The 26,417-nt window shown below is 40.9% G+C and overlaps 1 protein-coding gene across 4 annotated transcripts in view; it reads left to right on the top strand.

Moving 5' to 3' along the window:
- NIM1K (NIM1 serine/threonine protein kinase) overlaps positions 1-26,417 on the top strand; it is a 63,193-nt gene that overhangs the window by 6,530 nt on the left and 30,246 nt on the right. Inside the window, exon 1 of one of the 4 annotated variants that reach the window (XM_041746836.1) lies at positions 14,369-14,408. The exons of the other annotated variants lie outside the window; for them this stretch is intronic. The gene's annotated coding sequence lies outside the window, so the exon portion shown is untranslated. Of the gene's footprint in view, positions 1-14,368; positions 14,409-26,417 lie in introns of those variants that run through there. 4 annotated transcript variants of the gene reach the window in all.

Below are 26,417 nucleotides of genomic sequence, written 5' to 3' on the forward strand. Positions count from 1 at the left end.
TAAACAATGATGTGATGGCCAAGTCTAAAATGATGAGGGAGGCAGCCTGGGTGGCTCAGCGGTTTGGTGCTGCCTTCAGCCCAGGGTGTGATCCTGGAGATCCGGGATCGAGTCCCACGTCGGGCTCCCTGCATGGAGACTGTTTCTCCCCTCCGCCTGTGCCTCTGCCTCTCTCTCTGTTTCCTCTCTGTGTATTCTCATGAATAAATGATAAAATCTTTAAAAATAAAATATAAAAAATAAAATAAAATATATAAAATAAAATAAAATAAATAATGAGGGATCTTTCATGCCAACTCTAGGTAATCTGCAACATAAATATTTCTCTAGAATATAGTCTTGTTCACCCTCTCATTTTGCAGGTGAGGTAACAAATCCAGAGATATTAACTGTGTGGCCATTTCTCCTGACTCCCACCCCCTTTTTTAAATAGGCTCCATCCCCAGCATGGAACCTAACATGGGGCTTAAACTCACCACCCTGAGATTGAGAACTGAGCTGAGATCAAGAGTCAGGCACTTAACCACTTGAGCCACCCAGGTGCCCCTCTCTTGGCTCCCTTTTAAACATTCATTCTTTCAACCCTCTCTTTGGCTACCTTGTCTTCTATTCCTTTTCTTTTTTAAAACTTTTTTCTTTATTATAAAGAAGGGTTATACTTCTTTATTATAAACTATGTATTATAAAAGAGTACATATTCCAGAGATAGCAAGAAGTAGTGGTTAAGTCTTACTTACTTTTACTTTTTTTAAAAGAAATTTTTAAAAATTTTTTATTTATTTATTTATGATAGTCACAGAGAGAGAGAGAGAGAGAGAGGCAGAGACAGAGGCAGAGGGAGAAGCAGGCTCCATGCACCGGGAGCCCGATGTGGGACTCGATCCCGGGTCTCCAGGATCGCGCCCTGGGCCAAAGGCAGGCGCCAAACTGCTGCGCCACCCAGGGATCCCTAAAAGAATTTTTTATGAAAGATTTTATTTGCTTATTTATTGGAAAGAGAGAGAAAAAGAGAGGGAGGGAGAGCGTGAGAGGGGGAAGGAGCTGAGGGAGAGGGAGAGGAAGAGGGAGAGAGAATCACAAGCAGATTCCAAACTGAGCCACTGAGTCCATCCAGCACAGGCTTGATCCCACAACCAAGATCATGACTTTAGCCAAAACCTAGAATCAGAACCTTTTACCGACTGGGCCACCCAGGCACCCTAAGTCTTATTTACTTTTTAAAAAAACATTTATAGTTAATATACAGTGGGGTTTTTTGTTTTTTGTTTTTTTAATTTTTAAAAAAGATTTTATTTATTTATTCATGAGAGACACACACACACACAGAGGCAGAGACACAGGCAGAGGGAGAAGCAGGCTCCATGCAGAAGCCCAACGTGGGACTTGATCCCGGGTCTCCAGGATCATGCCCTGGGCCAAAGGCAGGTGCTAAACCGCTGAGCCATCCAGGGATCCCGATATACAGTGTTATATTAGTTTCAGGTGTATAATATAGTGATTCAGTAATTCCACATCATCCAGTGCTCATCATGACAAGTGCACTCCTTGATCCCCATCATCTTTTTTTTTTTTTTTTAAGTTTTATGTATTTATTCATGAGAGATACAGAGAGAGAGAGAGGCAGAGACACAGACAGAGGGAGAAGCAGGCTCCCTGCAGGGAGCCCGATGTGGGACTTGATCCCCGGACTCCAGGAACACACCCTGAGCCAAAGGCAGACACTCAACCTCAGCCACCCTGGCGTCCCGACAAATTGAATTTAAATTAAAAAAAGAGGAAGGAATTAATGAGCTCATAAAAACCAAAAAAAAAAAAATTCCACATATGAGTGAAATCATGTGCTATTTGTCTTTCTCTGACTTAATTTCACTTAGCATTATACTCTAGCTCCATCCATGTTGTTGCAAATGGCAAGATTTCATTCTTTTTTTTTTAGATTTATTTATTTATTTATGATAGAGAGAGAGAGGCAGAGACACAGGCAGAGGGAGAAGCAGGCTCCACGCAGGGAGCCCGACGTAGGACTCGATCCGGGATCTCCAGGATTGCGCCCTGGGCCAAAGGCAGGCGCTAAATCGCTGAGCCACCCAGGGATCTCCGATTTCATTCTTTTTGATGGATGAAGAATATTCTGTTGTAAATACATATACCGCTTCTTCTGTATCCATTCATCTAATGAGGGACACTTGGGTTGCTTTCATAACTTGGCTATTGTAAATAATGCTGCCATAAACATAGGGGTGCATGTATCCCTTTGAATTAGTGTTTCTGTATTTTGTTTTTATTATTATTATTATTTATTCATGATAGTCATAGAGAGAGGGGAGAGAGGCAGAGACACAGGCAGAGGGAGAAGCAGGCTCCATGCCGGGAGCCCGACGTGGGACTCGATCTCGGGACTCCGGGATCGCACCCTGGGCCAAAGGCAAGCGCCAAACCGCTGAGCCACCCAGGGATCCCCCCAGTGTTTCTGTATTTTGGGGGTAAATACTCACTAGTGCAATTCCTGGATTATAGGTTAGTTCTATTTTTAACTTTTTGCGGAAACTCCATACTCTTCCAGGGTGGCTTCACCAGTTTGCATTCTTATCAACAATACAAGAGGATTCCTTTTTCTCCACACTCACCAACACTTCTTGTTTCTTGTTTTTCTGATTTTAGCCATTCTGACAGTTATGAGATGGTATCTCATTGTAGTTTTGATTTGCATCTCCTTGATGATGAGGGATGTTGAGCATCTTTTCATGTGTCTCTTGGCCATCTGGATATCTCCTTTGGGGGATCCCTGGGCCGCTCAGCGGTTTAGCGCCTGTCTTCCGCCCAGGGCGTGATCTTGGAGTCCTGGGATCAAGTCCCACATCAGGCTCCCTGCACGGAGCCTGCTTCTCCCTCTGCCTGTCTCTCTCTCTCTCTCTCTCTCTCTCTGTCTCTTATGAATAAATAGATAAAAGCTTAAAAAAAAAAAAAAAAGAAAAAGGATCTCTCCTTTGGAGAAATGTCTGTTCATGTGTTCTGCCCATTTTTTAGATTGTTTCTTGGATGTTGAGTTGTATAAGTTCTTTATATATTTTGAATGCCAACCGTTTATTAGACGTGTCATTTGCAAATATCTTTTCCCATTTAGTAGGTTGCCTTTTAGTTTTATTGATTATTTCCTTCACTGTGCAAAAGCTTTTTATTTTGGGACCCTGAGTGGCTCAGCAGTTGAGTGTCTGCTTTCGGCTCAGGGCATGATCCTGGAGTCCTAGGATTGGGTCTCACTTCAGACTCCCTGTGGGGAGCCTGCTTCTCCCTCTGTCTGTGTCTCTACCTCTCTCTCTCTGTGTCTCTCATGAAAAATTAAATAATATCTTTAAAAAAAAAAGCTTTTTATTTTGATATAGTCCCAATAGCTTATTTTTGCATAGTGGTTAAATCTTAATTCTGAAAATAGCTTGTTGCATTTGAATCCTGGCTCTGTGACTCACTTACTATGTATGTGGCCTTGGGCATGTAATTTGATCGTTGTGCCTCATCTTTCTTGGGGGTAATAACAGCACCTATATTCTAGGATTGTTGTAAGAATTAAATGATTTGGTGAAGCTTTATGTGAATAAAGCTTCTAGAATGGTGCCTGGCACACAATAAATGTCATTGTTGCTAGTATTATTGTAATAAAATACAGAAATAAATGTTAAAATGAAAGAAATAATCATTTATAATTCTATCTCTAATCCTATTGTTAATCCCAGCTAGAGAGATTACCATGGTTAACATTTCAGAGGGTTGTTTTTTGATAGTTAAAAATAAAGCAAAAAAAAAATTCTTGAGATATTGTACACAATTTTATTTGTTGTTCTTTTCACTTTATGTTTTGAAGTTTTCTCTCATGTTGTTGGATAGTCAGTATCATTCTGTATGGTATATTTGTTTTCTGTATTGATCCTAACCCAGAGCCTTACAAATTACATTTTCAGTAAGCACTAATTGTCTGGGAAGACTACCCTTTCTTCTGGACCCTTTGGGTTTGGTTCAGGTGTAAAGAGAGATTCTTCCATTATGAATTTGTGAAGCTCCCCCCACACCCCCCACCCCACCGCCGGTTTTAAATGCCACATTTCATTTCTGTTTTCCTGACCTCCATTTCCTTACCTTAGCGCTTGTTTACTCACAGGGGCAGATTCCTTCAGGCCTCTTCTGCTTCAGGAAATTTTCCTAATACATTCACGACACCCAAGATGTTCTCTGGACGCCCACTCTCCTGTACACATCTCTAGCCAAGAGCTTTGTACATTGTATTTAAATGACCTGGGGCACCTGGGTGGCTCAGTGGTTGAGCATCTGCCTTTGGCCTTTGACTCAGGTCGTGATCCCCAGGAATCAACGCCCCCCCATCCCCGCATCAGGCTCCCCACAAGGAGCCCACTTCTCCCTCTGCCTATGTCTCTGCCTCTCTTGGTGTGTCTCTCATGAATAAATAAATAAAAATCTTTAAAATATATAAACGGTCTTTGGCACAAAGTAAGTAGGCCGCACTTAAAAATAATGTTTGCAGGACTGGACGGTCCATTGATGCTGATGGAGGATTCCATTGTAGAGTGAGAGGGTAGCAGCCTCACATTGCTTAGGGTGGGAGTGAGGGCAAGAAAGTAGGGGAGAATCATCTGTTTGTCATCCTTCGTCTTTCTAGCAACATCTGTTCAGTGGGATTTCTGTGACACGCACAGCTCCTGCTTGTGAGACCAGATGAAGCAACAGCATCTGCTGTGTGTGAGGCACAAGCTCTGAGGTCAGATGGGCCTGAGCTGGAAATCAAACTGATATGTGTTTTATTGCCTGGACAACTTTGGACAAGTCCCCAAGTTCTTTTTTTTTTTTTTCAAGTCCCCAAGTTCTTAAGTTTAGTTTCTTCATCTGAAAAATGAGGGTAATTGCAGGCACCTTTCAGGGCTGTTGTAAGGATTAAAGGTAATACGTATCAATTAATTGGAACAAAACAATGATAGCTATTCTAAGTTAAAAATGCTTTTGGCTGCAAGGATTAAAAGAACTTGTCTGCTTAGCTACAAGAAGTTTATTTTCACATAGGAAAAAAAAACTCTAGGTAAGGTGTATTAGCCCAGGCTGCTGTAAAAAAAAATACTATAAACTGGGAGCTGAAACAACAGAAGTCGATTTTCTCACAGTTCCGGAGGCTGTAAGTCTGAGATGAGGGTGCTGATGAGCGCTGCCTTCCTGGCTCTCAGATGGCCACATTCTCTCTGTGTCCTCACGTGGCAGAGAGAGGGGTCAGGCGGGGGAGCTCTCAGATCTCTTCTTATAAAGGCGCTAATCCCATCATGGAGACCCAACCCTTGTGCTCTCATCTAAATGTAAATTCTGTCTCCAAATACCATCACCCTGGGGGTTAGGGCATTAACGTGTCAATTCTGGGAGAAGTACAATTCATACATAGCAATAGGTTATGTTAGCTTTGTTTGAACTGCCGTCAGAGACGTAATTTATTGCTATCTTTTTGCTCTGCCATTCTTCCTCTTGCTCTCAAAGTTATCATTTCCTTATCTTTAGGTGACCACTACACCTCCAGACAAGGTCCACACTGGAAGAAAGGGAAAGGGGCTGTGCTGCTTACTTGGTTTAAGGCCGAGTCTCCTTACTTGGCATTGTTGTATAGGAACCTTTAGGAGTGTTATACCCTATTTTATCAGGAAGCACAAGTTATCAGAAACTTCTTGTTAAGGTCTTATTCTCCAGAATTATGTCTCCTGGCCAGCCCCAGCTGTGTGTGGTGGGGGCAGAGGGGCTTTCCAGCTTTTTTTTTTTTTTTTAAGATTTTATTTATTCATGAGAGACACAGAGTGAGAGAGGCAGAAACACAGGGAGAAGGAGAAGCAGGCTCCATGCAGGGAGCCCAACGTGGGACTCTATCCCGGGTCTCCAGGATCAGGCCCTGGACTGAAGGCAGCACCAAACCGCTGACCCACCCGGGCTGCCCTGCTTTCCAGCTTCTATAGCAGAAGTCAAGGAAGGGAGAAAAGAGTTAGAAAGATGTTCATTGAACCAACCTGTAACTTTTGTCACATTGTCACTTATTGATAGAGAGCCCATATGTCCCCATAGGCCAGGGACAGCCCTGGTTTACACCTGTTGTCCCAGTGTGATTATTAAATAGCAACTCCTTCTATTCTCAAAATTGTCCTGGATTGAATGACAAATTCTATGTTCCCTCTATTTATTGAGTACTTGCTATTTAATGTAGGCTCTCAGTAAATAGTGGTTATTAATAAAAAAGATAGAATGCAAGCATAAGATAAATAATAAGCCAAGATCACATGTGATGAATGCCTGTGTGGTACAGGCAGCCAATGTGTTGGGTTTACAGGAAAGAGAAATGGGTGAATCGGTAAATGAGTTGGGGTGAGCTGATTAGGGTAGAGATGAAGTATAGGGGGAAATGTGACACCATGGCATGGAAAATAAATGGATTGGGTACAGTTTGGAAGATGGGAAAGTTTATGTGCCAGAGTTTGCTTTGAAAGGATGAATAATAACAGGGGCACCTGAGTGGCTCAGTCAGTTGAGCATCCAACTCTTGATTTCAGCTCAGGTCATGATCCCAGGGTCATGGGATTGAGCCCCACATCAAGCTCCATGTTCGGTGTGGAATCTGCTTGTCCCCCTCCCTCTGCCTGTCTCCAGGCTCATGCTCATTTGCTCTTTCTCTCAAATAAATAAATAAATAAATAAAATCTTAAAAAAAAAAAAAGACTAGCAATAAATAAGTCTTAACACTGCCTTTGTTTGAGTGATGAACACCTTGTAATATATGGGATACAATACTAAGATATTGATTTGGCCTAAGAGTATTTTGAGAACTTATGACACAAAATAAAAAAAACATTTATATATTAAGTCACATATACTTTTCTGCCATCACAAAATTTATCAGAGAAATTTTGCATATGTGAAGAAACATTTTCTAGATTATCATCTTTTTTTAGTAATAATTGAGTGAGCAGGAGTAGGGAGAGGCAGAAAAAGAGGGAGAGGGAGAAGCAGACTCCCTGCTGAGCAGGGAGCTGGATGCAGGGCTCAATCCCAGGACCCTAGGATCATGACTTGAGCTGAAGGCAGATGCTTAACCAACTGAGCCACCCAGGTGCCCCTCTAGATTATTATCTTGCAGAGCATATAGTAAAGTATGACCTTGAGCTGTTTAGTAATAAAACCCTCCTTCATCAGGAGAAAATATTTGTATCTTCTAAATTTTCTTTTGAGTTGATTTGAAAAGAAAATATTTACTTAGCTATTTTTTTTCCTTTGCTTGGTTTTAAAATCCCAACAATGTGTTTTATATATTCATTCATTCTGTTGGGCTGGGTTGGTTGGTGGTTTGACATAGCAGAAATAAGGTAAAGAAATTTGGTTCTTGTCTTATCCCTGGCCACCGACTAGTAAATCTCTTTCCTCTCTGGATCTGTTTCTCAAATACAAAATAGAGATTAAATAATCCTATTTCCTCTCTACTTTGGGTTCCTAAGAGTCCATGAGTGGTTTGGGAAACCATGAGACAGCCAATCGTTTTACAGTCTCAGGTCACTTTGGTTTAAGGAGGTATTAAGAAGTAAGTTTGCGGGCAGCCCGGGTGGCTCAGCGGTTTAGCCCAGGGTGTGATCCTGGAGACCTGGGATCGAGTCCCATGTGGGGCTCCCGGCATGGAGCCTGCTTCTGCCTCGCCTGTGTCTCTGCCTCTCTCTCTCTCTCTCTCTCATAAGTAAATAAAATATTTTTTTAAAAAAAGAAGTAAGTTTGCAGAGGAAAACTGACATGAGGCCACGACGTCCCTGAATGTCCATCTAAGCAACTTGCCATTCATTTTTGGCAGAAGGAAGGCATTTCCTAAACAGCATGGATCAATGGCACTCTGATGGATTGGAGGGAAGAAAGACAAAGAAGGAAAAGACTTGTTTTATTCCAAGTTCTGAGCTATTTTACAGTGTTCAGTGACCTAACAACATGGTCCAAAGAGCAGAACACCAGTGAGGCTTAGCTTCCCTGTTGCTGGGTTGGTGTCCCGAGGAGTTCTAATGGCACATCACAGGTCTAATCACTGTGACACTCTACTGTTGGTAGATCAAGGCCAGCCCTCCCATTCCCATTCTATTATAGCTATCTGCCACTTTTCAGAGTTCACGTTATACTATTCCACTTGTAAAAAAGATCTACGACGGTACCTGTTTTCCCTAACCAAAAGAAACCTGAAGAGGATTTTGGCTTTTATGGAAAAAGTCAAAGAATAAAAATGCATTCAGCATTGGTTTTGCAGCGAGCCCTTACAGAGGTAGTGCCCCCAGAGCAGGGACAGAGGCGCCACCAACCTCTGTCCCTGGGAGCCACACTGAGCATCTCAGCATCAGCCAGCAGAGGTTTGAACTGTTGTCTGTGAGCGTCTGTGCTTTATCTCCATTTATTTTGTGCAGCTGCTAGCAAAATATTTCCTAAAGTATCAGAAAAGCCCAAGAGAGGGACGCCTGGCTCAGTGGTTAAGCGCCTGCCTTCTGCCCCGGGCGTGATCCTGGAGTTCTGGGATCCAGTCCCACGTTGGGCTCCCTGCATGGAGCTCTGAAGGAGCTCTGCCTTGTGTCTCTGCCTCTCCCTCCCTCCCTCCCTCCCTCTCTCTCTCTCTCTCTCATGAATAAATAAATGAAATCTTTAAAAAAGAAAAGCCCAAGAGAGGTTATTTTTGGGGTCTGGGAATGCTAAAAAATTAAAATTAACGGTAATCGCTCCTTTACATTATGCCATCAAAGCTCATGAAAGGTTTTGCAGAAATTCTATACTTTCGAAAAGTGGCAGAAACCTGTATTTCCTTTCTAAATGACATCGCCAATATTCTGCAACCTTATTTCCCTATTACTTTTATTTTTGAAGGGAAAGATTTACAATCTAGATAATTTGTCTGTCAGTCATCCAAAACAATTTTTGTTTAGATCTTCTCTTGGGAAATAATATTATCAAGTAGTTGAAGAGATTAGCATTCCAATATCATGCTGCCACTTTTAGGAGTAACCACACCATGGATTTTGATATTTAAGTTGCCTGTTGCAGTGATTTTCCCAGACTGATGTCTTCAAGTTTCCAAAGACTGCTGTTCCTGACCTGTTCCAAGATCCTATCTCTGATCACCACCTTTAATGTGGTTTGGAATTATTTTGGATTTTTTTTCTCCTTTTAAGTCTTCATCTTTACCTCCTCTCCTATCTTATCTTTCCCATTCCCAAAAACTCATTTCTTTTTTTTTCTTTTAAAGATTTTATTTATTAAAAAATAAAAATAAAAAAAAATAAAGATTTTATTTATTTATTCATGAGAGACACACACACACACACACAGAGGCGGAGACCTAGGCAGAGGGAGAAGCAGGCTCCATGTAGGAATCCTGACGTGGGATTCGATCCTGGGACTCTGGGACCATGCCCTGGGCCAAAGGCAGATGCTTAACTGCTGAGCCATCCAGGCATCCCTAAAACTCATTTCCTTTTATGAAATCTTCCTTAGGTAGATTTTGATTCTCTCAACTTTTAACTTGTCAGATTTAGAATTATCTGCTGAGCACTTCTACTTTAGCTAACTGATGGAAATGTTGAAAAAGATTCCTCCAGTTCCATACTCAGGACAACTCATTGCCCTATCCAAAATTGTTCAAATCTCTGGGCTTCTGTGGCTATTCTGACCCACTCCTATGTAATGACTTTGCTCAGACCTCCTTTAGAAAGTATGAAGATGTTTGCAGTACCAATCTACATTATGAAATTGAAACAGGTCTGCTTGTATGTGGGTGGCACAGAATACAAGACTAAATATACCATTTTAAGCCTTTCCACACATAAAAACACAGAACAGTTCAGATTTTAACTGAAATCCATTAAACTTACAGATTCATTTGGGGGAGAGTTTATTTATTTATTTTTTTAATTAATTAATTTATTTATTTATGATAGTCACAGAGAGAGAGAGAGAGAGAGAGAGGCAGAGACACAGGCAGAGGGAGAAGCAGGCTCCATGCACCGGGAGCCCGACGTGGGATTCGATCCCGGATCTCCAGGATCGCGCCCTGGGCCAAAGGCAGGCGCCAAACCGCTGTGCCACCCAGGGATCCCTGGGGGAGAGTTTACATCTTTCTGATAGTATTCCCTTATTAAACATGGTATGTCTTTCCATTTATTAGATCTTCTTTTATGTTGTCCAATAAACACTCATAATTTTCATAATTTATGTCGCTCTCAACTCCTCTGTTGGATTTATGCTTAGGTATCTCATCAATGTTATTGCTACTCATATCAGTGGACTATGTCTTATTATTTCCTTATTATTACCAGATTACTGTTGGTAAATACAAATGTTATTGAATTTGCACTAATCTCATCTCCAGCAACACTCACTGTTAAACCTACGTATTAGTTCTAACGGTTTATAAGTAGGGGTTCTGGGATTTTCTATGTTTAAAATCTGTGTCGGCAAATAGGAACACTTTTATTTCTCCCTTTTCAATATTTAGTTATTGTCTTCTTATCATTGGCTGGAGGCTGCAATAACTATTGAATAGAAGAGTGTTGGCCGGATCCTCGTGTTGACTTTGTAGAGAATGCTTCTAATATTGAGCCACTGAAGATATTGAGCCACTTAAAAAGATGCTATAGGTTTTTGGTAGGTAGGCTTAACTTGCTTGAGCAAGTTCCCCTGTATGCCTCATTTGCTAATATTTTTATTAATAATGAGTATACAATTTTATCAAATGCTTTTTCTGCATCTCCTGAGATATCCTTTTGCTTTTCTCCTTTAATTGAATTATGTGTTGAATTAAACTCACACATCTTCTATTGTTAAGCCATGCTTATATTCTTGGGAGAAATTTTACTCAGATGTGCTTTTATAGGGCAGCCCCGGTGGCCCAGCGGTTTAGGGCCACCTTCAGCCTGGGGTGTGATCTTGGAGACCCTGGATGAAGTCTCATGTCAGGCTCCCTGCTTGGAGTCTGCTTCTGCTTCTCCCTCTGCCTGTGTCTCTGCCTCTCTCTCTCTGTCTGTCATGAATAAAAAAGAAAAAAAAGTGCTTTTATAAACATATTGCTAGCTTTGATTTGGTACTACTATTTTTATTTTACATTTTTGGTATCTATGTTAGGGAGTGAAATTGGCTTATAATTTCACTTTCTTGTACAGTCTGCCAAACTTTCATCATGTATTCTCTTCCAAAAAGGCCTGAGTTGTGGTTGTAACTTGAAGTATAGTTTTGTTTCTTCTATGGTATGTACATATACAGCAAACAATGCTATCCCTTCTTCTTTATTACTTCCTCTGAAACATTTAAGTAATAATTATAATAATTATGACCCATTTTGGACTTTCTCTGTATAGTTGTCACTCAAAAGCACAGTTATCTAGAGTTTCATCAAGTCAATTTGGATACTTGCAGTAGTTATTTCTTACTGTTATTACGTGTTATTACAAGTCCATTACAAAGTTGAGAATAAAGAAGAATTTAATTTGTATATTAACTATCACTGATGTTCATCAGGCCTAATGGTTTATCTAAAAACAAAGCACTTTAAAGAATATTACTTTCTCATTCTCCTACCTGCCCTTGCTACTGTCACTGATTCATGTCATACCCAAACTTGGACTTCATGGCGCTTGCTGGTTTCTTAGAGCATTATGTTCCACAGTAGAATACACCAAAGGAGGCAGCAAGTGGACTGGGGCAGGCTTGGATCCCATGCTGGCACTGTAGCTTCCCAGCGCTTTGAGTTTGGACAAATTCCTTAACCTCTCTAAAATTTTACTTACGCCATCAGTCAAATGGGAATTTTAATAGCTGTCTTGAAGAGTTTGTTATAATGATTAAATCTATAATATAAGCAAGCACAGCCTGGTATATTGTAAATGCTTAATAAAAGTAGCTTTTAGGATTCTTTCACTGTTAAAATGAATAAAATGCTAACAATACTATGCTAGCACCAAATAAAAATATGGCTTCTCTCAAATGTCCTTCAAAAGGTGCTGTTGATTTGCAGATTTTAAGTGAATGTGACAGTGCTTTTCATATCGTATGTCTTAATTCTTTTTCTTTTAACAAATATTTATTTGGTGCCTCCCATATCCTAGGACTAGATGCTAGGGAATATTGAAGATCTGAGATAAATAAGCAGCAGAGTTCAGTCTAGAGAGACCAAACATAATTAGAATATGAACTGATAGAACATAAGATGGGAAATATCAAGATGGGACATAAGGTAAAATGTGAGAATAGCAAGATAGGAGTTCAGTGGGACTCTTGAGAAAGAAGCAACTAACTAGCTAAGTAGAAGAAAACACAAAGAAAGTGATATTTCAGTAGGGTTGTAGAGGCTAAAAAAGGTTAAGGAGCAGTGTGTTCCAGGCTGAGCAAACTGGATATATAAAACTATCCGGGCATGAAAAGATGTTTTATGTTAGGAAAGGTAAAACTTTAGGAATAAATTGCATAATTGATTCAGATGTCAGAACCTCCCTTCAGGGCTGGATATGCAGTTGTGAGTCTTTGAGCTTGAAGGAAGGGGGCAAGGGATGCTTTGAAACCTCTGCTAGACACTGACCCTCTGGTGTCCTAGAGGTAGGATTTAATTCCCTGCTAATTAGTGTTGGTTTTGGCTCCCCTGGGGAAGTTTAAACACATAAAGAAGGAAAGGAGTAGGGAGAAAGGCAAAGGCAAGTGCATGGATGTGTATGTTTGCTGAACTGTTTCAGAGGAATTGAGAAGTGCAGAAAAGGTCTTGAAAATAGAGCAGGGATTATTTCGCACACTTTAAAATGAAGCAAATTTTGTTGGAGGCTGCTAACATCTCACACCCTAAAAATAAAAACAATGAGATATGGAACCTTTTTTTTAAAACTCTTAACTGTGATCATTTTAACCTCGGTAACCTTCCAAAGGGAAGCCATAATTGGGTTGCTTTTATTGTCTGTGGGCTGGAGCAAATGCTGGTCTGTAAACATTCTGATGCTTCCAACTCAAATAGCCTTCTTAGGAATGTCTACCCACATTTGAGGTGTGCTTCACTGGGAACCGTAGAATGTTATATAAAAGCAACGGGGCATCTCACCAAACCCCACAGTTTCAGAAATTTTCCAGCCAGAGGTGCTCTGGTTAGGGGCACTTATAACAGAGCCGCCCTTGTTTCAGGAGAAAACACTTGAAAGAGGTTTGGAGTTTTAACATTTTTTGCCTTTATTTTTTCTTTATCATAGAACAGTTGTTAGTAGTGCTGTTATTTTTCCACCAGAGAAGGATATGAAAGAAATACCTATTTCTGTATCTTCCAGGATCCATACTAGCCTTTTTTAAAAAAAAGATTTTATTTATTCACGAGACACACACACACATACACACACACACACACACACACACACAGAGACAGAGAGAGAGACAGAGAGAGAGAGGCAGAGACACAGGCAGAGGGAGAAGCAGGCTCCATGCAAGGAGCCTAACGTGGGATTCGATCCTGGGACTCCAGGGTCATGCTGTGGGCCGAGGGCAGACCAGACACTCAAGCGCTGAGCCACCCAGGCGTCCCTCCATACTAGCTTTTAAACTATCTGTACAACAGGGGCACCTGGGTGGCTCAGTCGGTGAGCGTCTGCCTTGGGTGCAGGTCATGATCCCTTTGGGCTCCCTGCTCAGTGGGGAGCCTGCTTCTCTCTCTCCCTCTGCTGCTCCTCCCTCCTTGTGCTCATGCTCTTTCTCATCAATTAAAAAAAATCTTTAAAAAAAACATCTATACAACTCAGATCCACTCAGGCAGCATTTATGAACTCCTCCTGGGTACTCAGTGTCCAGAATCCTGAAGCTAATAAGATTGAGGACCTGCCCCATAGAAACCCGCATTCCAGTAGGGAGGACAAATATGTACACAAGTAGCACAAGCACTAGACGGAATTTGAGGATGTTCAAGGAAAACACAGAGTTCATGGAGGAAATATCAGAGGAAGAGCTGAATTCTGTGTGGACTATCAGGAAGAGAAGAGAAGGGAATTTAGGCTAAATTTGAATAGCAAGTAGACTTTTAATCATGAGGTGATTGAAATGAGGAAAAGAATGGAACTAATCTCCTGTAAAACAAGAATTTAAAGTAATTGTTGTGCTTAACAACAAAATGCACCTGTTTTAATTTGCTTATTCATTCGTCTATTCCATAAACGACTACTGACTACCTGTGCCAACTAGCTGTGCGGTGCCAGGCACTGTGCAGAGGGATAGGCGACGAGCACAGCCTTCCTCCCGGCCCTCAGCACCCTCACCGTCAGCAAAGATGGACAGAGATGTTCACACAAGGGACAGTGTCCACAGAGACGCGTGTGAAATTCGCTGAAAGTCTCTTGGACTCAAAGGAGGTGAGGAAGCCTTCACAGCGGGATAGAGTTTTGAAGGTTCAGTGGGGGATGGATTGAAGAAAACAGTCCTGGTAGAAGGAACCATTGGAGGCTACTGCTCCTCGTCAGCCCAACACACAATGTGGATGGAACTCAAGCAAAGATCGCCATAGATGTCCAATGAAACACAGGTTCTGATTTTTCTTAAGTGCCTTGAAAAAAAATATATCAAGTATCAAAATATTTTAAGACTTGTATTGCCTCCTCCCTGCCAGTGCCCTAAAGCATGTGCATCTCCACCTATTATAATATGACAACCTTGCTGGGTTGAGGCAGCAGTCAAGGGTAAAAGGACTGGGCTGGTAGTGACGCCGGAAGATTTAGGACTTGCTTCACCTTTAAGACTAGGAGAAGGCAAGAGAGAAGTCTGGGTTGGTGCTCAGATGTCTGACTTGGCTGACAGGGTGTTGGCCACACCCTGCTTTGGGATTTCTACTCCGCATGTGTCATTCTGGTCATTCCCCATGTCTGGCAGAGGCCCCTCGGAGGCAGGCAGGCCTCCAACACTTGTTGCCCTTGCAGAGTCCCTCCATTTTTTGCACTTAGTCCAGGCTCCAAAGGGTGTTTTATAACGGCCCCCTCTGAGGGCCCCAAGCAAATCCTCACAGGCTTTCAAGTCCTCGGGACCAGATTCAGCCTCTGACATAAGTATCATTTCAGCACAGCTGTCAGGAGGCTCCTGACACAAGCTTGGCTCAGGACAGGAGGGCTCAGCAGGGGCTCCCAATCCTCTCACCCATCTCTTGTACTCCCCTGGCTAGTGCTCCTCCAAGCAAAGGTAACCTGGTCCCCTTACTCCCTGCAGGACTGTGGCTCAGTGACAATAAAGAGAAGATGCAGCCTGATGGAGACCCATCCTTATCCCAGCGTCAGGCTAATTAACCCACTCCCAGCCCCCAAGTCTGTCTGGGAACAAAGCCCCAGGCAACAGCTAAATATATCTCTGGGATGTTCCCGAATATTCTGAAGTGTCAAAGACTGAAAGACTTTTCCGTCTTATCCTGGGCCTAGCATTCACTACATTGTTTTCTTCAGGATTCCCAAAGCCCCAGCTTCAAGAGAAACAAACAAAAAATATCTACAGGTACATTATCAATAGAGGTTTAGCTTCCTCTCCCCATTCTCGCAGGCCCAGGGCAGGATACAGGCTCCCTACGTGCCATTTATTTTCATCACCAATAATTGAGCGTCTAAGTCTGCTTGGGAATCTATTCCGTAGTCGGTTGGTAACTATGTCACCATTTCAAGTGCTTGATTTAATATGGTGCCAGATTTCATTTCTTTCTAAGTCATCCTATTTCTGGATTCAAAACTTTAAAAAAGATCTCATCTTTGGAGTGCTGGACTAGACCATCTCAGTCGGGGGGGGCGGGCAGTGTATCATACTGGGGATGAGTCACTTTTACATTCGTGGTCATCAGAAATCAGCCACAATTCCCAGATATTGGTGAAGATAAGTGTATATTTTTCGCCCTTAAGCCAAGAAAATTTCTGTTGTAATCATAGTCAAAAAAGTATCAACAGCAAAGGCACACACAGAAGAATAGAGTAAAATATGACAGAGCTCTTCGAATTCTCCCCCTTCACCCCAATTTCATTTCCCTCCTCGTCAACAGCTAGGAACCCCATACATCCAGAACCTTCCCTGAACTTTGCAGATATCTTTCCTTTTTTTTTTTTTTTAAGATTTTATTCATTTATTCATGAGAGACAGAAAGAGAGAGAGACAGAGACACAGGCAGAGGGAGAAGCAGGGTGCATGCAGGGAGCCCGACATGGGATTTGATCCTGGGACTCCAGGATCACACCCGGGGCCAAAGGCAGGCCTTAAACTGGTGAGCCACCCAGGCGTCCTGATAACTTTCCTTATACATGAATATAGATCCCTGCTTAAGTGAGGAGTGACTATTTCCATGAAGCTCTCAGAAATGATCCCATTTCATGGACCCTGTGGTCATTCCCCTGTGATCTCTTATTTTTACAGTTATACGTAATTCATGAAATTGAAACTCAAGTAGTACAGGGTGGGGAGAGGGGAGTGTGGGCCGGGAATCACAGTGGAACCCTTGATGCATCCTTCTGAATCTTTGCATGTTCGGTCTGTGATCTTGCAGTTTTTTTTTTTTTTCTCTCTTCTTGCAGTTTTATGCATTGAAATAATATCTAGTCTCTAGATCTCAAGCTTTTTTCCGAGCTGCCCTGTGAGATGAGAGATCCTCATTATCTACTTTGACTTGCCTCCTTGGGGAGATTACTGCAGCCAGAAATACCGGTCAATTAGCAAGCACGAGGGAACAGTCTGTAATTCTCAGAACTGGCTTCCAAAGCCTCCAGGCTCCCTGGTGGGCAACACTTAGCTGCCTCCTTAGCACTGTGTAATCACTTCTCCCATCAGCCCCAGAATGGTGGCTGCTCTGGGGAAGAAAGTGTCTCTAATTACATTTGCTTCTCTCTTCCTCAATCGCAAAGGTCCTCTGTGCGGAGGTCTGTGCCAACCGGTTCTTGGAGAAATAAAGGCACAGCCAGCCACGAGAAGGCCCCCCTCCCCTTTTAGAGAGCAGTTTCTTTTGCTTTTTGTTAAGCCAGGTAGGCCCATGTGACCTTCTACTTCGCTACTCATACTCCTTTTTTTTTTTTTTTTTAGACTATTTATGTATTCATGAGAGAGGCAGAGACACAGGCAGAGGGAGAAGCAGGCTCCCTGCGAGGAGCCCAGTGGGGGACTCGATTCCAGAATCCCGGGATCAGGACCTGAGCTAAAGGCAGGCGCTCAACCACTGAGCCACCCAGGCGTCCCAAGCATTCATGTTCTTAAATGGATTTACATCATTATTTACCAGGCTCTCTTCAGATGAAAGACCAGTTTGGTTTTGCTGTATTTTCTCTTCATGTAAAGTCCAGAGTGACTGCATGATTTATGAATTTCCTTCCCCACTTTAGAGGTTTTTCAGTTTCCCATCAAGAATACTTTTTTTTTTTTTAAGAGTTTACTTATTTATTCATGAGAGAGAGATAGAGAGAGAGGCAGAGAGAAGCAGGCTCCTTCCAAGGATGCCTTCCAAGGAGCCTGATGTGGGACTCAATCCCGGGACCCCAGGATCACACCCTGGGCCTAAGGTAGGTGCTCAACCACTGAGCCATCAAGGCATCCCCACTTTTTTTTTTTTAAAAAAAAGCCACTTAATCTTTGATCCTGGTATATTTACAGTTATAAACCTATAAAGACAGGTAAATGCCCTTTATTACCATTTTCTTTCCCGAGAGAATTTAAAAATGTAGAGAGGCTATATTTTATATGGACTAAATTGCTCTGGTCTGAAGATCTCAGGAATGATTTTCTGTGAGATGAATTGAGGGGGTGTCCTTTATTGGAAACTGGGCAGGGAGTTTGTCACTGTGTCTGCTCCCAGCTGGCCCTAAGCCAGCCTCCTACCAAATTGCGAGTTGTTCTTCATGACAACGGATGAAAGGCTGCAGCAGCTGAGATCAGATGTAGTGGCCATGGATGTAAAAGAACGTCTTTTCCCCTCTGGTATGCAAGATTTGAGTTTAAATGTGAACGATGTCTTGAGATCAACGCATTCAGTACCTTTTAGTGATGCAGTAAAATATCCAAAATTGAATAGAAAGATAGGGAAACGTTTGCTTAATGAATGAAGGCTTTTTGGAAAAGATGAGCAAGGATAAAGTATTTTGGGGAACTGTGGACAAGTTCTGTAACCTCTCTGGGCCTTTGTCCCCTCATTCCTAAAACAAAGAGGTTGGAGGAGAGGAGCACTGAGGTGTCTTCCATTTCTAACATTCCAGGATTGCACAGTTCTTCCTTCTGGCCATTTTGGACAGTCTTGGCAAAGACCAGTAGGCAAGAAAGAGGAGTAAGCTCTTAAGAATGTGAGCAGGAATGGAAGTTGCAAGCAGAGATATGAATTACCGAAAAGGGAACATGAATGTTCTGGAAGCAGGTTTTTTAATCCAAAAATGTGGTCAAGGTTGTTACAGAAAAAGATTTGGAGGCAGCTGGCTGGGTGGTTTGTATTAAGTGAATATTTTCTAGTGTAACATTTAAATTCCTTTCATTATTTTAAATGTATTTAAAAGTACACATTTAAAGTATACAATTCAATGGCTTTTCATGTATTCACAGAGTTGTGCACACATCACCACAACCAATCTTAGAATATTTTCATTACCCTAAAAAGAAACATTGCTCTGCTTAGCAGCATTTCCAACCCCTACCCCAAACCGCAGTCAGCCACTGATCTACTTTCTGGTTCTATGGGATTTGCCTATTCTGAACAGGTTATGTAAATCGGATCATATAATATATGGCCCCTTGCGACTGGTTTCTTTCACTTACTGTATGTTTTCAAGGCTTGTCCATGTGGTGGTATATATCTAGTACTTCATTTCTTTTTATTGATGAATACTATTCTATTGTTTGTATATACCACATTTTATTTCTCCTTTCATCAGTTGCTGGATATTTAAGTGGTTTCTACTTTTTGGCTATTATGAATTATGTTGCTATGCTTGTATAAAAATTTTTGCGTAGACATATGTTTTCAGTTCTCGTAAGTATATACCTAGGAGTGGAATTGCTGAGTTGTGTGATAACTATTCAGCTGTTATTGATTGATTGTGCAAAAAGGTGATTTTATTAAAGCATGGGGATAGGACCCATAGACAGAAAGAAGTGCTGCTATGCAGCTGTTTTAAAAACTGGCAGATTGTTTTTCAAAGTGGTGAACCGTTTCATATGCCCATCAGCAGTGTACCAGGATTCCAGTTTCTCCACATCCTTGCTACACTTGTTATTACAACTTTTTGATCCTACCCATCCTGGTGAGTGTGAAGTGGTGCCTTATTGTGGTTTTGCATTCCGTGATGACTAATGATGTTGAGCATCTTTTCATATGTTTATTGGCCATTTATATGTCTTCTTTGTTTTTTTTTTTTTTTTGAAGATTTTATTTACTTATTTGAGAGACAAAGAGTGGGAGGGAGGGGGCTGGAGAGCAGAGGAAGAAGAACAGGAAGACTCCATGCTGAGCTTGGAGCTAGACGTGGGAGTCAATTCTACCACCCTGAGATTATTACCTGAGCCGAAATGAAGAGTTAAACGTTCAACCAACTGAGCCTCCCGGATTCCCCTGTATATCTTCTTTGAATATATGTCTATTCAGATCCTTCGTACATTTTTAAATTGGATTATTTATCTTTTTATTATGGAGCTTTATTTATAGATTCTAGATACAAGTCCCTTACCAGATAAATGATTTGCAGAAAATTTTTTCCATTCTGTAGGTTGTCTTTTCACTTTATTGATGCTGTCCTTTGAAGCATAAAAGTTTTTAATTAATGATGGCCAGTTTATCTGTTTTTATTGTTGTTGCTTGTACTTTTGTATCATAGCTAACAACAAATCATTGCCTAACCCAAAGTTGTAAAGATTCATGCCTATGTTTTCTTCTAAGAGCTTTATAGTTTTAGCTCTTACAATTGGGTCTTTGAAGCCAATTTGAGTCAACTTTTGCTTATGGTATGAGGTAGGGGTCTAACTTCTACATTATGGTATGAGGTAGGGGTCTAACTTCTACATTCTTCTACATGTAGATAGCCTTTTAATTATTTTTAACTATATATATATATATATATATAATCAGTTATTTTCTGAGTGGTTGCTCCAAGCTTAAAATATATTTTTTAACTGATCAGAAATTAGTTTAAATTTATACTAACATAATTCCAGTGAGATCTAGATATTTTACTCCTTTATAGCTCCCTTCCCAGCTCCCCTTTGTTTTGTTATTGTTATAACTATTACATCGATATGTGTTATATCGTTATAACTAATTGTTATAACTATACTTGTAGTATAGTTAGTATGCTATATTATAGATAGATTTGGGGGTTATTATGAGCCCCTGAGGTGCAGAAATGCTCTCTGCTTTGCTCATCTTCATGTCCCCTGCACCGAGAACAGTATTTGTCACATAGTAGGTGCTTACCTAATACATAAATGAATGAATAATGATCTCCATGCAGATAATATATAGACTCCCAGAGAGAGAGAGAGCGAAAGAGCATCACAACAAGATGTGGAGATGAGTAGTAAAGAGATAAGAGAATAAGATTACATGATTGTGGAGGTGTTGTGGGAGAGATAATAATCACAGTAAAAAATAAGAAGACCATGTCTTTCTCATTCAGTGTCATGTATCTGATGCCTAGCGCAGTGTTGACATTTGGGAGATGCCCAGTAGAGGTTTGAATGAATAAATGAAGCATCCCATGACTAGTGCAGATCTTGGGGTAGGAGGCAAGAGTTTCAGCCTCAAAAGTCCCGGTGCTCCCCAAATGGGCACATTCTCTGACTCTTCTCAGTGACCATGACTCTGCACTGGTGCTTCTTCTGTGGTTCTCACCTGTGTCCCACATCCCCACTAGACTGTCAGCTCCCTATGTGTGTTCTCAGCAGAAAGTCCAACCACTGAAGGATAAGAAGTACAAACCTGTTGGTTAGAACTTAGCAGAGGAAAGATGGTAAATTTATCATTAACCAAGTTGGTAGGGCAGAGAGTGGGTCATGAGAAGAGGAAGAAGAAAACTATTGATAATAGAATGAGACAACTGAGAGAAAGCCTGTGATATCCTAGATTTATTTAACTCACTCATTCCTCCACAACACCTATTGAAAGCCTGTTTTATACTAGGCTAGAGATGCATATAACAAAGTGTTCAACTTTTCTTATACCAAATATTAAATCCTAGACATAAAAAACTTCATTGTTGTAAGAACATTCTGGAAATAACTATACAGCCCTTTATACTGACTAAGATGTATAAGACTGGAGCCTTGCTCCCTGGGCTTGAATCCCAGCTGGGTGGATCACCTGATGACCTCCCTGTGCTGACTAGAGCTCCTTTTCCTGTAAAATTGAGATATCCAGACTTTTGGATTAAACAGTGAGTACACATAAAACACGTAGGATAGTGCCTGCCACATAGCATATAGTAAATAAGAGCTAGCTATTATTATTGATATACAATTATTATTAAACAAAGACCATAATAGTTAATTGAGATCATCTAGTAAGTTTCTTTTTCTTACGAAAAGATTTTATTTATTTATTTGACAGAGCGATAAAGAGAGCCAGAGAGCACAGGCTGGGGTGGGGGTGGGGGTGAGGGGAGTGGGGGGTGAGGATGGCAGAGGAAGAGGGAGAGTGTAGGGTCCCCACTGAGCAGGGAGGTCAGTGTGGGCCTGGATCCCAGGACCCTGGAGTCATGACCCAGGCCAAAGGCAGACGCTTACCTGACTGAGCCACGTAGGCGCACCCATCTAGCAAGTTCCAATACAATTTTAGAGTTCCAATTTCATAGTACTTAGCTACCCAGAAATCTTCTTAGTAGCAACCATTTATGTACAAATGAATTTATTTATTTAGAAGCTTTAGCTATTAAGAAGGAACAATCCTCTCCTTATGTATGATTCATTTTGTTAAATGATTACGATGGCAAAGAGCTGTTTTCTATCTTTGAATACCAGCTCCATTCCAGAGGTTACCAGAACAGAGAGGAACCCGCTGGATGGATAAATCAGAGGGCTGGAAAGAAGTTGCTTTATTTTTTAATTTTTTTTTCAAATTGGGTTAATATGAATGAATTCCTGTCTGAGATTTCAAAGCTGTGGCAGATCAATGGGCTCAGGAATCAAAGGCACCAAACGTGATGTTGCTAATGTCAATGTATAAGCCATTCAGAACACTAATTAAAGACTGTTCCCAGTTGGTTTTATCATGTAAAAGAATAGCATCATGAAAGATTCTGAGGCTTAAAAATATCTTCAGAAAGATACTGTAGAAAAAAAAAGATACTGTAGAAAGGTTGAATGATTTTTTTTTTTTTTAAGATTTTATTGATTTATTCATGAGAGACACACAGAGAGAGAAGCAGATACAGAGGCAGAGGGAGAAGCAGGCTCCATGCAGGGAGCCCAACGCGGGACTCTCGATCCCAGGACTGAGGGATCACACCCTGAGCTGAAAGCAGTTGTTCAACTGCTGAGCTGCCCAGGCATCCCTGAATGATTATTTCTATTACTGTATTCAAGAACCTCCTCCCTCTCCCCACCAAAGTGTTCCATAACCCACTATTGCTTGGAGTCCTAACGTACAATTCAGGAGTACAATTCAAGAGTAAGATTTTTCTTACTGTAGAACTGCAGGTTCCCTCCTCCCTTCAGTTGTTTTCTAGTAGAAGCAGAGAACTTACTTCAAACACTGAACATTAGTACCTGATGTTCTTTTTTCATCAGTAGATTGCCTATGTTAGGTCATGCATGTCCAGTGAATATCCAGCACTTTGGGTCCTGAACAAATACATCATGTGGAGAGGAAGTTGATGGCACATAATAAATGTTTAATAAGTGTTTGTTTAATGAATAAATATGGTGGTGAGGGCAAACTGAAAAAAAAATGATTATAAAGAGGAGTCTCATCTAGATAATTTCACCCTGAATGATTGCAAACAAGTCATATAACTGGATCATTCCATGCCTCAGTTTCCATGTCTTTAAAAGAGTTTTTTTTTTTTTTAAGATTTTATTCATTTATTCATTAGAGACAGAGAGAGAGACAGAGAGAGAGAGAGAGAGAGGCAGAGACACAGGCAGAAGGAGAAGCAGGTCCCATGCAGGAGTCCGATGTGGGACTGGATCCCGGGATTCTAGGATCACACCCTGGGCCAAAGGCAGGCGCTAAACCTCTGAGCCACCCAGGGATCCCCATTTAAAGAGTATTTTTTGATACATTGTGGTTTAAATTAAATTGTGGATTAAAATATTAATTAAAAAGTTGATGCTTTTAGGAGTAAAATAGAACTATGTTAATTCAAAATCGTAACATTGAAGACTCCCACCGCCCAGCTCACCTGGCTACAGTAAGGAGCAGGGAAGCAATCTAAACATCACGTTGTACAGTTGCTCGACCCTGGGCATACGTTGATCATCAGGAGAATGAATGCTCACTCTTATTTGCCCTGAGATTCCTTTGAAGGAAGTGACGCTAACAAGTAAAACAACACAATGGGTATGCAACTATATCATTATTCTTAGCCTCAGGGACTGTCCAGGGGAAGGAACAAAAAACAAAGTAAGAGGAAGAGATAACAGACATAAGGAGGACGATCATATTCTATATCATGCAAATGAAGACACTTTTGAAAGTGAAAAAGCAGCTAATATTAATTACATGGACAGCCTTAAGGACACCGGAATGTCTGGTTAGCCTGGGTCTATACCATGCCCAAAACCCATTCAAGCATATAGCATCAATTCTACCCTTTTTACCTAATTTTTTCCCTTCCTGACTCCATCTTTTCTGATAAAACTCCTCCCAGCAACTCTAGGTAAACACTGGGAGTTCCACCTTCATTTGATAGTTACAGCATCTGTGGTTCTCATTATAGAATCATTGGCATCATGGAGGCAATGAAGATTGAGGTATATGCCTTTCTGCTCCATTTGGTGAAATTCCACCTGTATTTTTAGTTAATTTACTTACATGAATGCTATCCAGTTTTCCACACCTTATTTTGTCTGATAAACTATAAGTCCTTGTAACCTGTAGATAATCTCTTGAGTTTGCTGACTTGACTTTGACTTTTATTTCTACTAACAAACCTTGATACTTTTCTTACCTCCAGTGCAATAGGTTTTTCCTTCTAATTAGCACTGCCCCCTCAACAGTCAGAGTGTTGACATCTCTGCTGGCCATACCCATTAGAATACCTGTGTGTTGTGATGGGAAAGAGGCAGGTCTTTTATACATTTGGTCAATAAATATTTAATTGAGCATTTATTGTGTGCCAGATACTATTTAGAGCCCTCGATTTGCAGTGTAGTCTGTGATTTGTCTTTTGGTTTTCTTAATAGTATCTTTCGATATGCAGAAATTTTTACTTTCATGAAGTCAAACTTGCCAGTTTTTTTCTCTTTTATGGCTTGTGCTTTTTTGTGGCTAGTCTAAAAAACTTGCCCTACTTCAGGGTCCTGCATATATTCTATGTATACTTCCAGAAACTTCATTGTCTTAGGTTTTATGTTTAGGTCAATGATCCATCTCAAATTCATTTTTGTGTGTGGTGTAGGATAAAAGTCAAGGTTCAACTTTTATTTGCACAGATTATCCTATCCCCCTTTCTCCTTTCCTAGGTTGTCCAGTAATACTTCTATTGGAAAACCTTCCCATCGGGCTTTCTAAACTGTTTGTGAGGGGAAAGCAGTTGAGTTACAATATTTCAGCATGTCCATATAGGCTTATGGGTTTTTAATCTCATTCGTGTGAATGTTACAAAGGTCCAGAAGGGGGCAATGTGACACTTGGACTTCAAGAGGGTTTTTTTTCACAGATGCTTTCGGAATTCATCCTATATCGTTAAAATCAAGAATCTTAGGTTAGGGAATGATTCTGTAGACATCACGGAGTCCATCACTCTCACTTGCCAGGAAAGAAACTGAAGCCCAGAGAGGGGAAGGGACTTGCTTAAGGTCATACAGGCATTTAGTGGGAAAGTCTAGACCTCAATTTCATCCTAAGTCGTCTTCCTTCTAGCCTGTATACACCTATAAAGCAAAACAAATGTTACTGATTAAATACAAACAAAGCTTCAACCAATGAAATTTCGATTAACAATATCACTTGGGGGACACCTGACTGGCTTAATGGTTGAGCGTCTGCCTTCCGTACTGGTTGATCCTGGGGTCCTGGGATCAAGTTCCACATCAGGCTCTCCACAGGAAGCCTGCTTCTCCCTCTGCCCATGTCTCTGCCTCTCTCTGTGTGTCTCTCATGAATAAATAAAAAAAATTAAAAAAAAAACCCGACAACACTATCACTTGAAAAATATGAATGGTAATTGTTTTGTTGAAATTAATTTGTTCCTTATAAGTAAATTAAATAATTACAGTGCTTTTAAAAACAATGTCATAGTTATTCATATCATACCTCAATTTCTTTCAAATGACCAGTCCTCAATAAATATTTGTGAATTTTCTTTGTATTGAAGGTATAAATAATTTAAAATATCTTAAGATCTCAGAAACTGTTATCTGAAGTCTCTGCAATTTTTATTCTCTCCTTGACCCAAGTACTTTCTCTCTATAGGTATATATATATATATATATATATATATATATATACACACATATATATATTTCGCATTTTTCAAATAATTATACATTACAAGACATTCAAATGATACGGAAACATAGGAAGTAAGAAATGAAACAAGCTCATTTAACATTATAAATATTGTATAACATCAGGTTGTAAAAATACTAGGTTGCTTTGACAAAGGTCAAAACAATGACCTTAAGGAAGGCTTAAAGAAGGTAGAATCTTAATTCTCTCACAACCAAATCTACAAGTGAGTGACCCTGGGCTGATACGGTGGCTCTGTAGTGAGGGAGGCCCAGGTTCCCCCCCTCTTGTGGCTCTGCCATTCTCAGGCCATGGCTTCCATCTTGGTCTAAGATGGCTGTTTCCATCTACACCACCATGTCTGTATTCCAGCCAACAAGAAGGGAAAAAAGAAGAGGAGGATGACACGCTTCTTTCCTTTCCTTTTCCTTTTGTCGACAACTCATGACCAGAATTCAGGTGCATGGCTGAACCGAACGAGAAGGGAGACTGGGCAATACACTAGCAGGATAACAGCACGCCCAGATAAGACTTCCTTGTTGTGGAATAATGGCTTTCAAATCTGGTTATGCAACACAGTCACCTGGGAAACTTAAAAACAGACCAAAAAAGTCTGCCCTCTCCCAAGATCACTGAAATCACAACCTTTGGAGGTAGGAGCCTAGGTTTCTGCATTTTAAAAGAGCTCTGTGGTGATTTTGATGCAGGTCAGGGCTAAGAATCAGTGCTATAACAAAATACAGACAGGAAGGAAGGAAGGGAGGAAGAA

This window comes from Vulpes lagopus, chromosome 3 (genome assembly GCF_018345385.1).
Source record: "Vulpes lagopus strain Blue_001 chromosome 3, ASM1834538v1, whole genome shotgun sequence".
In the NCBI taxonomy this organism is placed as follows: domain Eukaryota; kingdom Metazoa; phylum Chordata; class Mammalia; order Carnivora; family Canidae; genus Vulpes; species Vulpes lagopus.